Below are 12,107 nucleotides of genomic sequence, written 5' to 3' on the forward strand. Positions count from 1 at the left end.
CCTCCCTAAGGAGACCACATACATAGTCATCACTACATGTTCTGTCACCCAAATATACGTCTTTAGATGTATAGTCTTTTCTTTTTCTTTTCTAGGACTGCACCTGTGGCATATGGAGGTTCCCAGGCTAAGGGTCTAATCGGACCTGTAGCTGCTGGCCTACCCCACAGCCACAGCAACGTGGGATCTGAGCCACATCTGCCACCTACACCACAGCTCACGGCTACAGCAGATCCTTAACCCACTGAGCCAGGCCGGGGATGGAACCTGCAATCTCATGGTTCCTGGTCGGATTTGTTAACCACTGTGCCATGACAGGAACTCCTTAGGTTCCCTTTTAATTCCCTTCTTTTTCTTACAGTGTGTCTTTTGTAGAGCCAGGAACAGAGAGCCAGCCTGTTGTTGTGTGATCTGTAGAGTTTTCCACTGTCTAAATTTTTGCTGACTGCATATTCAGCAACATTCAACTCGTATTCAACATGTTCCTCTGTCTTCTCTATTTCATGGGAATTAGCACCTGGATCTAGATACTGATCAGACACAGGTTTGGTTACCTGTGGCCAGAATCTGATGGTAGTGAGCCCTTTCACCAGAGGGCACATTGGCATCTGTTTGTCTTTCTATAATCTGATCAGCCACTGGTATATAAGGCCTATATCTGTTAATTTATAGGAGTTACAACATGGTGATATTCTAATTCTGTCATCTCTTTTCATTTATCAGTTGGAATCTTTCTCTAAAGAGATGCTTCCCCTAATTTATTATTTGTTCACCAGTGATATTGTTCATGGAGAAAAGCAGGATAAATGCTCAATTTTTCCCCCTTTGTTGTTAACATTTAAGATCCTGAATTTGTTTCTTATCAGTTTTCAAAGGTGATCTCATTATATTTTTCAGTATCATTGTAAACTCATGTTTCTTTGCAGTATATTTGGTGGTTTCAATTCATTGTTTCAATTTGGTGATTTCAATTCATCAGTTACTCTGGCTCATTGTGTACATTCCTCTCTCTTTGTTTGTCTGCACCTCCGACCCGAGGAAGTTCCCAGGGCAGGGACAAAACCTGCACCAGAGCTGTAACCAGAGCCACAGCAGTGACAATACCGGGTCCTTAACCCACTGAGCCAGGAGGGAACTCTTCATTTTGTACTTTTCAAAATGAGCAAGAAACTCATTTTGTATATTTTTTTTTTGTCCTTTTTTTTTTTTTTTTGCCTTTTCTAGGGCCGCACCTGTGGCATATGGAGTTTCCCAGGCTAGGGGTCTAGTCGGAGCTACAGCTGCTGGCCCACACCACAGCCACAGCAACAGAGGATCTGAGCCGAATCTTCGACCTACACCACAGCTCATGGCAACGCCAGATCCTTAATCCACTGAGCGAGGCCAGGGATCGAACCTGCAACCTCATGGTTCCTAGTCGGATTCATTAACAACTGAGCCACGACGGGAACTCCTTTTTTGTACCTTTCTTAACCCAGACTTGGAATCAGTCATTTCCAAAAGTCCTGGTTACTTTTAGGAGTTACCACTGTGACACAACAGGATTGCCGGTGTCTCTGCAGCACCACTGATGCGGGAAGGATGTTATCTGAATCTGGGTTCTTGTTCACGCAGTCCAAGAATGAACTCCGTGAACATACAGGCAGCAGCAAGCAAAGTCTTTTTTGTTTCTTTAAGGCCTCATCCACAGTATATGGAAGTTCCCAGGCTAGGGGTCAAATCAGAGCTGTAGCTGCCTGCCTACACCACAGCCACAGCAATGTCAGATCTGAGCTGCATCTTCAACCTACACCACAGCTCATGGCAACGTCGGATCCTTAACCCACTGAGTGAGGCCAGGGATCAAACCTGCGTCCTCATGGATCCTAGTTGGGTTCATTAACCCCTGAGCCACGACGGGAACTCCATCAAAGTGTTTATTAAAGGAAAGCAAATAGCTCTCAGGGATGCTGGAAGGGGAGAGAAGAGCCCCCTCTTCCTATTTTCCAATAGGGGTTTATATCCCTTAAAGATGGGGGTGGGGGTACAAACGTGGGGTCCAGAAAGATGCGGTTTTCTCCCATTGGCCTTGCTCAATTACCTATATCAGTCCTTATCCAATAGGGGTTTTAGGGGTGGAAATGTCCTCTAGGTCTCATGGTTTCTTTGCCCTTTTCTTCTGGTAAACTGAGTCACAGGGGATTAAGGATTAATGTCCATCTGGGCGTAGGTACACTCCCTATAGTAAACAAGGCCTGTGGAGATGTTACTCCCTGGAGCCCTTAAGCCACAAATGTAAATCAATAGACTTGTCAAAGAAGGCAACGAAGCCCACGCTCCTACCCTAACTACCTGAGTTAATATTCTGCCTCACCACGATGCAGGTTCAATACCTGGCCTGGCACAGTGGGTTAAAAGATCTGGCATTACTGCATCTTTAGCATAAGTCATAACTGGGGCTGGGATCTGATCCCTGGCCTGGGAACTCCATATGTCCTGGGGCGGCCAAAAAAAAAAAAAAAAAAAAAAAAAAGGTCCTGGTTACTTTTAGTGAGACATGATAATTCCAAACTACAAACCGGGTCCTGGGGATGCTCATTGCTACTGGGTTGGTGATGTTTCTAGGTTTTTATAGAGGACAGAGTTAGGGAGAGTATGTATTTAGGATAAAATATTTCATTAGAGGGTTTTAAGCAGAGGAGCAATATGATCTGATGTACAGTTTTGAAAGATCCTTCCACTGGAAGAGAAGAAGTGATGGACAGGAGTGCAGCAGTAGAAATAAGTGGTTGGATTCAGGCTATATGTGGAAATAGATAATGTAATCTCCATACATAGCCTGAAAAAAGCATATATGTATATATGCATTTATATATGTATACACACGCAGCACACACACATGCATATATATGTAGCTGATGGGTGGGACGCAGGGAAAAGACTTCTAAGTTTCAGACCTGAAACTAGGTAGGTGGTGTTGCCATTCACTGACATGGGAGAGCCTGGGGAAGAAGCAGGTCTGTGGAAAGGAAATCGAGTTTACTTTGGCCATGTTAAGTTTAAGTTTAGACATCCAGGAGTTCCCGTTGTGGCGCAGCAGAAATGAATCTGACTAGGAACCATGAGGTTTTGGGTTTGATCCCTGGCCTCGCTCAGTGGGTTAAGGATCCGGCATTGCTGTGAGCTGTGGTGTAGGTCGCAGATGTGGCTCGCATCTGGCATTGCTGTGGCTGTGGTATAGGCCAGCAGCAATAGCTCCGATTTGACCTCTAGCCTGGGAATCTCCATGTGTCGCGGGTACGGCTCTAAAAAAGAAAAAAAAAAAAAAAAAGTCTGGAGCACAGAGGCAAGATAAGGGCTGTAGCTACAAACTGGGGAGTCACCAGTACATGGGTGGTCCTGGATGAGGTAAGATCCCTTAGTGGAAGAGCAGGATGGAGAATAGGGGAGGAGGGTCATGTCTTAACCTGTATTCTGGGGAGTTGGGAGAGGAGAGCCTTCAGCAAGCCTGAGATAACAGTGGGGGTCAGGAGGAAAACTGGAAAGACTGGTCACACCAAAGCCTCAGAAGAGATGATGAAGTTTGAAATAGGAGGGAGCGGCCAGTTGTATCAAGTGCTGCCTCATCTGAGCAAGATGAGAGCAGAAAGAAGTTCCCTGGTGACTTTGTGGTTAAGGACTCAGCCTCATCAGTGCCGTGGTTTGTTGTCACTGCTGTAGCTTGGGTTCACTGGCTAGTGAGCCCAGAAACTTCTGCGTGCCACAGGTGTGGCAAAAAAAAAAAAAAAAAAAAAAAAAAAAAAGAGAGCAGAGACTAAACAGTGGATTGGGTAAAGTGCGAGAAATTCCTGTGGGAAGGTGGGAAGAAAAGCCCAGTTGAGCTGAGAGAGGAGAGGTGAGAAGGTGGAGACGGAAAATATAGGCAACTGAGGGAATTGCAGGAAAAGAGAAGCAGAGAAAAAATAAAGTCTAGAAGTGGCTATGAGCTCTAGGGAGCATATTTGTTTCTTAAGAACAGCAACATTTGCGTTCCCGTCATGGCTCAGAGGAAAGGAAACTGACTAGGATCCTTGAGGACGAAGGTTCTATCCCTGGCCTCGCTCAGTGGGTTAAGGAGCGGGTGTTGCCATGAGCTGTGGTGTAGGTCACAGATGCGGCTTGGATCTCATATTGCTGAGGATGTGGTGTAGGCCAGTGCCTACAGCTCCAATTCGACCCCTATCCTGGGAACCTCCATATGCGTGGGTGTAGCCTAAAAGACCAAAAAAAAGAGTCATGCCAGTGGTAACGAACCGACTAGAACATATGCTCGTCCCTGCTCAGTGGTAACGGTCGGCGTTGCGTGAGCTGTGGTGTAGGTTGCAGACGCGGCTCGGATCCGCGTGCTGGGCTTGGCGTAGGCCGGTGCACAGCCGATTCAACTGGCTGGGAACTCATATGGCAGAGGCCAAAAAAAACAACAACAAAAAAAACAAAAAAAAAAAAGTATAAGAACAGCAACATTAATGCTCGTTTCTATGCAGATGGGTGGAACCTGGTACAAAGAAGAAACTGACAAAGCAAGAGAATGAGAGGCAGTAGCCACGTTTTTAAGTGCTTCAAGAGCTTGAAAAATTCAGTACAAAGTGGAGGGATAGGCCATAGCCATGAGCAAGTACACTCCCTCCATTACAGGAAGAGGAGGCGATCCTGATACAAATGCAATAGGTCAGTGGATCTAGGGCTCTGAATGCAAGGGAAATCTCTTCCTTATATCTGTTTTCTTAATGAATATGTAGTGTGGTGAAGAGGTGAAATTGCTATCTTTTTTTTTTTTTTTTTTTTGCTATTTCTTGGGCCACTCCCACAGCATATGGAGGTTCCCAGGCTAGGGGTCGAATTGGAGCTGTAGCCACCGGCCTACGCCAGAGCCACAGCAATGCAGGATCCGAGCCAGGTCTGTGACCCACACCACAGCTCACGGCAATGCTGGATCCTTTACCTACTGAGCAAGGGCAGGGACCAAACTCGCAATTGCATGACTCCCAGTTGGATTCGTTAACCACTGCGCCACGACGGGAACTCCGAAATTGCTATCTTGAAAGAGAGAAAGAAGATTTACTAGGGATGTGCGGTAGGATTATCTGGCAGCGTGGGCTGCTCCTGTCAGATTTAAGGTCTTCGATTTCAACTGAGACTGATCAGCACAATGGGATTTTCTCCACTGATGTTTAGCTGCTCAGGTGCGAGCTCAGAGCAGATGGAAAATTGGGTGTAATTAGGCCTGGGGTTCTGCCATCTGAGTGTGATGGAAGGAGGGGGCAGGCATGAGTAAGGGCCTTTGCACTTTGCAGGGAAATGGTTGAAGTCCTGAATCATGGCCAGTATTTGAGTTCTAAACTATCTGCAAAGGCCTCATCTCATCTAGTAGCCTTAGTCTCAAGTCTTTATTTATTTATTTTTTTCAATTTTGTTTAAGGGTTGCACATATGGCATGTGAAAGTTCCCAGGATAGGGGTAGAAACAGAGCTATAGCTGCTGGCCTATACCACAGCTGCAGCAACACAGGATCCGAGCCTCGTCTACGACCTACACCACAGTTCACAGCAGTTCGGGATCCTTAATCCACTGAGAGGTGCCAGGGATCGAGCTCGCATCCTCATGGATACTAGTCGGGTTCATTTCCACTGAGCCACAACAGAAACTCCCAGTCTCAAATCTTAAAACACAAACCTTAAAAACATAATGATTGTAATAACCTGTAATTGAAGAGAATGTAAAAAAAGAATATATGTATGTATTTTTATATATGTACAACTGAATCACTTTATTGTATACCTGAAACTAAAATGGCATTGTAAATCAACTATATTTCAATAACAAAAAAATATAATGATATGTGTGTGGCTCCTCCCTTCTTTCTTCCCTCCTTTGGAAGCTTTGTGGGGGTTTTTCTTTGTCTTTTTTTTTGGTCGGGGGGGCATATGGAGTTTCCCAGGCTAGGGGTCAGATCAGAGCTGCAGTTGCCAGCCTACACCACAGCCACAGCAATGTGGGATCTAAGCTGAGTGAGTCTTGAACCTTCACCACAGCTCATGGCAACGCCAGGTCCTTAACCCAATGAGTGAGGCCAGGGATTGAACCTGCATCCTCATGGATACTAGTCAAATTCATTTCCCCTTAGCTGTGATGGGAATTCTGGAAGCTTTGTTTTTTAAGGTGGAGCAAAGAGGCTAGGAAATTTTTAGGCTGTAATATTTTATTTTTTTGCTTTTCAGGGCCACATCTGAGGCATATGGAAGTTCCCAGGCTGGGGGTCAAATAGGAGCTACAGCTGCCAGGCTTCACTACAGCCACAGCAAATCGGGATCCAAGCCGCATCTGCGACCTACACCACAGCAAATGACAACACCAGATTCTTAACCCACTGAGCGAGGTCAGGGATCAAACCCAAAACCTCATGGTTCCTAGTTGGATTTGTTTCTGCTGCACCACTATGGGAACTCTGCCTATAACATTTTAAAATTATGTTGGAGGTAACATAATTTTAGCAAGAGAAAAATTCTTTCATTAGAAACAATAGAGGCCAGAAGACAATGGAAAGATGTCTTTAAGGAGCTGAAAGGAAAAAAAGTCTGTCAGCACAGAATTCCATATCCAGCATAAATGTCTTTTAAGGATAAAGACAGGGAGTTCCCATCGTGGCTCAGTGGCTAATGAATCCGACTAGGAACCATGAGGTTGCGGGTTCCATTCCTGGCCTTGCTCAGTGGGTTAAGGATCCAGTGTTGCCGTGAGCTGTGGTGTAGGTTGCAGATGCAACTTGGATCCTGGGTTGCTTCGGCTCTGGTGTAGGCTGGCAGCTACAGCTCTGATTTAAGCCCTAGCCTGGGAACCTCCATATGCCGAGGGAGTGGCCACAGAATTGGCAAAAAGACAAAAAAAAAAAAAAAAAAAGAAAAGAATAAAGACAAACATAGTTTCCTGGAGGCACATCGGGTTAAGGATCTGGGGTTGCCGCTGTAGCAGCTTGGGCCACTGCTGCAGTGCTGATTCAGTTCCTGGCCTGGGGACTTCCATATGCCATTGGGGTGGCCAAAAAAAAAAAAAAGACAAAAATAGAATTTTCAGATAAAATTAAAAGAGCTTAGGAGTTCCCGTCGTGGCTCAGCAGTTAATGAACCCGACTAGCATCTATGAGGACACGGGTTTGATCTCTGCCTTCACTCAGTGGGTTAAGGATCTGTCATTGCTATGAGCTGTGGTGTAGGTTGCAGATGTGGCTCAGATCTCAAGTTGCTATGGCTCTGGCATAGGCCAATGACTACAGTTCCGATTGGATCCCTAGCCTGGGAACCTCCATATGCCGTGGGTGGGACCCTAAAAGCCAAAAAAGCCAAAAACAAAAACAACAACAAAAAAAAACAAACAAAAAAACCCCCGAAAAACAAAACACTCAAAGAGTTTATTGTCAGGCTGAAGGGAAGGACTATCAGACAGAAAGGGGAGTCTTTAGGTGAATGGACAACACTGGGAATGGTGATTCTGGGTAAATCTAAAAGGCTATCTCTTTTCCTCTATTTATTTAAAACATATTTAACTGTTTAAAGCAAAAGAATTTTGCAATTGCAGAGTTTTTTTTTGTTTTTTTTTTTTGTTTTTTGTTTTTTGTCTTTTTAGGGCTGCACCCGAGGCATACAGAAGTTCCCAGGCTAGGGGTCTAATTGGAGCTGTGGCTGCTGGCCTACACCACAGCTACAGCAACACAGGATCCTTAACCCACTGAGTGAGGCCAGGGATTGAACCTGAAACCTTATGGTTCCTAGTTGGATTCGTTTCTGCGTGCCACAGAGGGAACTCCCACTCTAGGTAAATTCTGAAAAGTTAAGGATACATGTTGCAGTGCCTAGAACAGTGGTTCTTCAAGTGTGGTGCAAAGACTTTGGGGGCTCCCAAAATGCATTCAGGAGATCCTCCCTTTCCCAGCTCCATATGTTTGTAAGGCTGTATTTTCTTCATATATGACAACCCAAACAACATGTCACAGCAGATTGAATGCAGAAGTAAATTTGAGAATCCATCTGTCTTATTAAGCCACACATGAAAAAGAGTTGCAAAAATGTGAATCAGTCCCTCTCTTCTCACCCTTTTTTGGAAAATATATTTTTAGAAAAATATGTTGTTTAGGCTAACGTGATAATTTCATGTTTATTTCAATTAAAAATAAATATCTAAAATTTTTAGTTTAATTTCATTTATCTACCTACCTGCCTAGCTATTTTTCCTACAGAAAAGCTCTTTGGGATTTTCCCACTGTGGCTCAGCAGAAACGAACCCAACTAGCATCCATGAGAACGCAGGTTTGCTCAGTGGGTTAAGGATCTGGTGTTGTCATGAGCTGTGGTGTAGGTTGCAGATGTGGCTCGGATCTGGTGTTGCTGTGGCTGTGGTATAGGCTGGCAACTCCAACTCCAATTGGAACCCTAGCCTGGGAACCTCCATATGCCATGGGTGCAGCCCTAAAAAGACCAAAAAAAAAAAAAAAAAAAAAAGAAAAACAAACAAAAAAAACCCAGCAACTAAACACGCAAGAGGAATTTTTTTTTGTCTTTTTGCCTTTTCTAGGGCCCCTTCCTGTGGCATATGGAGGTTCCCAGGCTAGGAGTTGAATCGGAGCTGTAGCCACCGGCCACACCAGAGCCACAGCAACACGGGTGGGATCCGAGTCGCGTCTGCAACGTACACCACAGCTCACGGCAACGCCGGATTGTTAACCCACTGAGCAAGGGCAGGGACCGAACCCGCAATCTCATGGTTCCTAGTCGGATTCGTTAACTACTGCGCCACGACGGGAACTCCAGGAATTATTTTTGATAATAGAAGTAAAAATGTGAAAAATGCTAAAAAGAAAAAAAAAAAACCCTAAACAAATACAGAGCCTAGTTGATGATATGTGTACTGAATTATTTAGGGGTAAAGTCTCCTGATATTTGTACCTTATTTTGAAATTCACCAAAAATAGGATAGATTGGATTGATGGATGGGATAGATGTGTAATGAGGCAAATACAGGAAAATGTTAACAACTGTAGAATCTAGGTGGTGTGTTGATCAGTGCTTCCTGTACAATTCTTTCAAATTTTCGTTTAAATTTTTTGTTTTGTTTTGTTTTCTTTTTAGGGCCACCCACAGCACATGGAAGTTCCCAAGGTAGGGGTTCAACTGGAGCTACAGCTGCTGGCCACAGCCACAGCCACAGCCACAGCAATGTGGGATCCGAGCAGCATCTGCAACCTACACCACAGCTTGAGGCAATGCTGGATCCTTAACCCACTGAGCAGGGCCAGGGATGGAACCCGAGTCCTCGTAGATACCAGTCAGGTTCCTGACCTGCTGAGCCACACCTGAAACTCCCTGAAATTTTTGTAATAAATCATTCTTGGCAACCAAATTTTCTTGGAGAAGTTTTGCTCTGAAGGACTGAGATTCCTTTAGAGAATGTGGGACATGGAGGGCTGAAAAGCCCCCTCCAGGAACGCAGAGGCCTCAGAGCGAAACGGTATAGAACAGTTGTCCTGGAATCAGGACCCTGGAGGTATGTATGTTGGGGTAAGAGAAGGAAAGAGTAAAAAGATCTATGGGACCAGGTATGCAGAGTGGGAGAGAGGGAGGGCAATTCTAATTGGCATCTACCTTTGAATGTCCATCTGGACACAGATTACATATATTACTGGTTTTCCTGTTGTTTTAGAGACTTTAAAGCTATGGAGAGTGAAGATAACCGGGTGAGCTAGCAAAAGTCTTGGCTACTTGGGCAGGATTTCCAGATGACATGGTAGCACCAGGGCTCAGGGTTTGTGTCTCAGGATTGCAAATCCAGAAACTAAAATAGCTGAGTGCCTGGGTGTGCCCAGGTCATGCTAGCCTACTTCACAGGTGATTGCTACACACACCAGAACAGAGGAGATGTGGAATTGCCAAGGGGATCAGAAGCTTGGGGCTGATAGTCATTGCATTCTCTCTCCTGTGCATGAGAAACAAATACCTTCAGAAGCCTCCTTGGGAGTTCCCGTCTCGGCTGAGCGGTTAACGAATCCGACTAGTATCCATGAAGATGCAGGTTTGATCCCTGGCTTCGCTCAGTGCGTTAAGGATTCGGCTTTGCTGTGAGCTGCAGTGCAGGTCGAAGATGCTGCTCAGAGCCCACGCTGCTGTGGCTGTGGTGTAGGCTGGTGTCTATAGCTCCAATTTAACCCCTAGCCTGGGAACTTCCATATGCCACAGGTGCAGCCCTGAAAAAAAAAAAAAAAAAAAAGAAGAAGAAGCCTCCTTGGTTTGCAGAACAAGGTAGCAAGGGGAGTGAGATGATGATGGCTTAGTGGTGACGTCCCTGACTTACGGTGGCCAGATGCATGCCTGCAAATTCACTGCAATGTTCACCTGGGCTGGACTTAACATACTCTCCCCGGGACAGAGTTGGAGACACACTCTTTTTCACACATATATGGCTTTTATACATAAACACATTTACACTCTTTTATGCACATATATATATTTATATATTTATGGCTTTTTAGGGCCACACCCACAGCATATGGAAATTCCCAGGCTAGAGTTCCAGGTGGAACTGCAGCTGTGGGCCTACACCACAGCCACAGCGACACAGAATCCTTAACCCACTGAGCAAAGCCAGAGATCGAACCCTCATCCTCATGGATACTAGTCAGGTTTGTTAACTGCTGCGGCACACTCTCATATTCTTGACCCTTGGTCTTCTCCTTTCTGGACTCCATGCTTGTTCTGTTAACATTTTTTTTTCTTCATATGACACAATGAATTATTCTGTGACATTTTAAGTCAGTTGTTCCATGGATATTTTCCATGACTTCTTCTTCTTTTTTTTTTTTTATATTCAGCCGCACCCATGGCGTAAGGAAGAAGTTCCTGAGCCACAGTTTCGACCTACGCCACAGTTTCAGCAACATCAGATCTTTGATCCACTATGCCAGGCTGGGGAATCAAACCTGTCGCTGCAGAGACAATATCAGATTCTTAACCTGTTGTGCTACAACCGGAACTCCTCCATGACTTCTTTGTTTTTTTTTTTTTTTTTTTTTTTGCTTTTTAGGGCTGCACCTGCAGCATATGGAAGTTCCCAGGCTAGGGGTAGAATCAGAGCTACAGCTGCTGGCCTACACCACAGCCACAACAACTTGGGATTTGAGATGCATCTTCGACCTACACCACAGCTCATGGCAACGCCAGACTCTTAACCCACTAAGCAAGACCAGGGATTGAACATGCATCCTCATGGATACTAGTTGGATTATTTCCCACTAAGTCACAGTGGGAACTCCCCTCCTTGTCTTTTTTTTGTCCCTTTCTTTTAGGACCGCACCTGCAGCATATGGAGTTTCCCAGGCTAGGGGTCAAATCAGAGCTACAGCTGCCAGCCTACACCACAGCCACAGCCACAGCAACGCAGTACCCAACCTGCGTCTGTGACCTACACCACAGCTCAAGGCAACATTGGATCCTTAACCCACTGAGCAAGGCCAGGAATTTTACCTATATCTAATGGATGCTAGCCAGATTCATTAACCGCTGGGCCATGATGGGAACTCCCCTCCTTGCCTTCTTAACTACACCTTACATGCCACCTGTAGCAGAAGGCAGAGGTACATAAAATAACCCATGGTTGGGGGGTGGGAGGCGCTAAGAAAGTAGAATAGATGATTGTAGAGATAAAGGGCCAGTTGAGCACCCAGACTATTTAAGTCAGAACTTTTCAGATTCTGCTTGGATATATATATATATATATATATATATATATATATATATATATATTTTTTTTTTTTTTTTTTTTGGCTGCACCCACAGCATATAGAAGTTCCCAGGCCAGGGATCAAACCTGAACCATAGCAGTGACCTGAGCCACTGCAGTGACAATGCCAGATCCTTAGCTAGCTGAGCCACAAGGAAACTCCCTCAGCAGTGCTTTGACTAGCCATCAGTGTTTGCTGTGGAAAGTGTGGGCAGTGTTCCTAGGGGCTGCACAATTAAGAATCCATTCTCAGAGTTCCCTTCATGGCTCAGCGGGTAACAAACTGGACTAGGATCCATGAGGATGCAGGTTTGATCGCTGGCCTC

This window comes from Sus scrofa, chromosome 7 (genome assembly GCF_000003025.6).
Source record: "Sus scrofa isolate TJ Tabasco breed Duroc chromosome 7, Sscrofa11.1, whole genome shotgun sequence".
NCBI lineage: Eukaryota > Metazoa > Chordata > Mammalia > Artiodactyla > Suidae > Sus > Sus scrofa.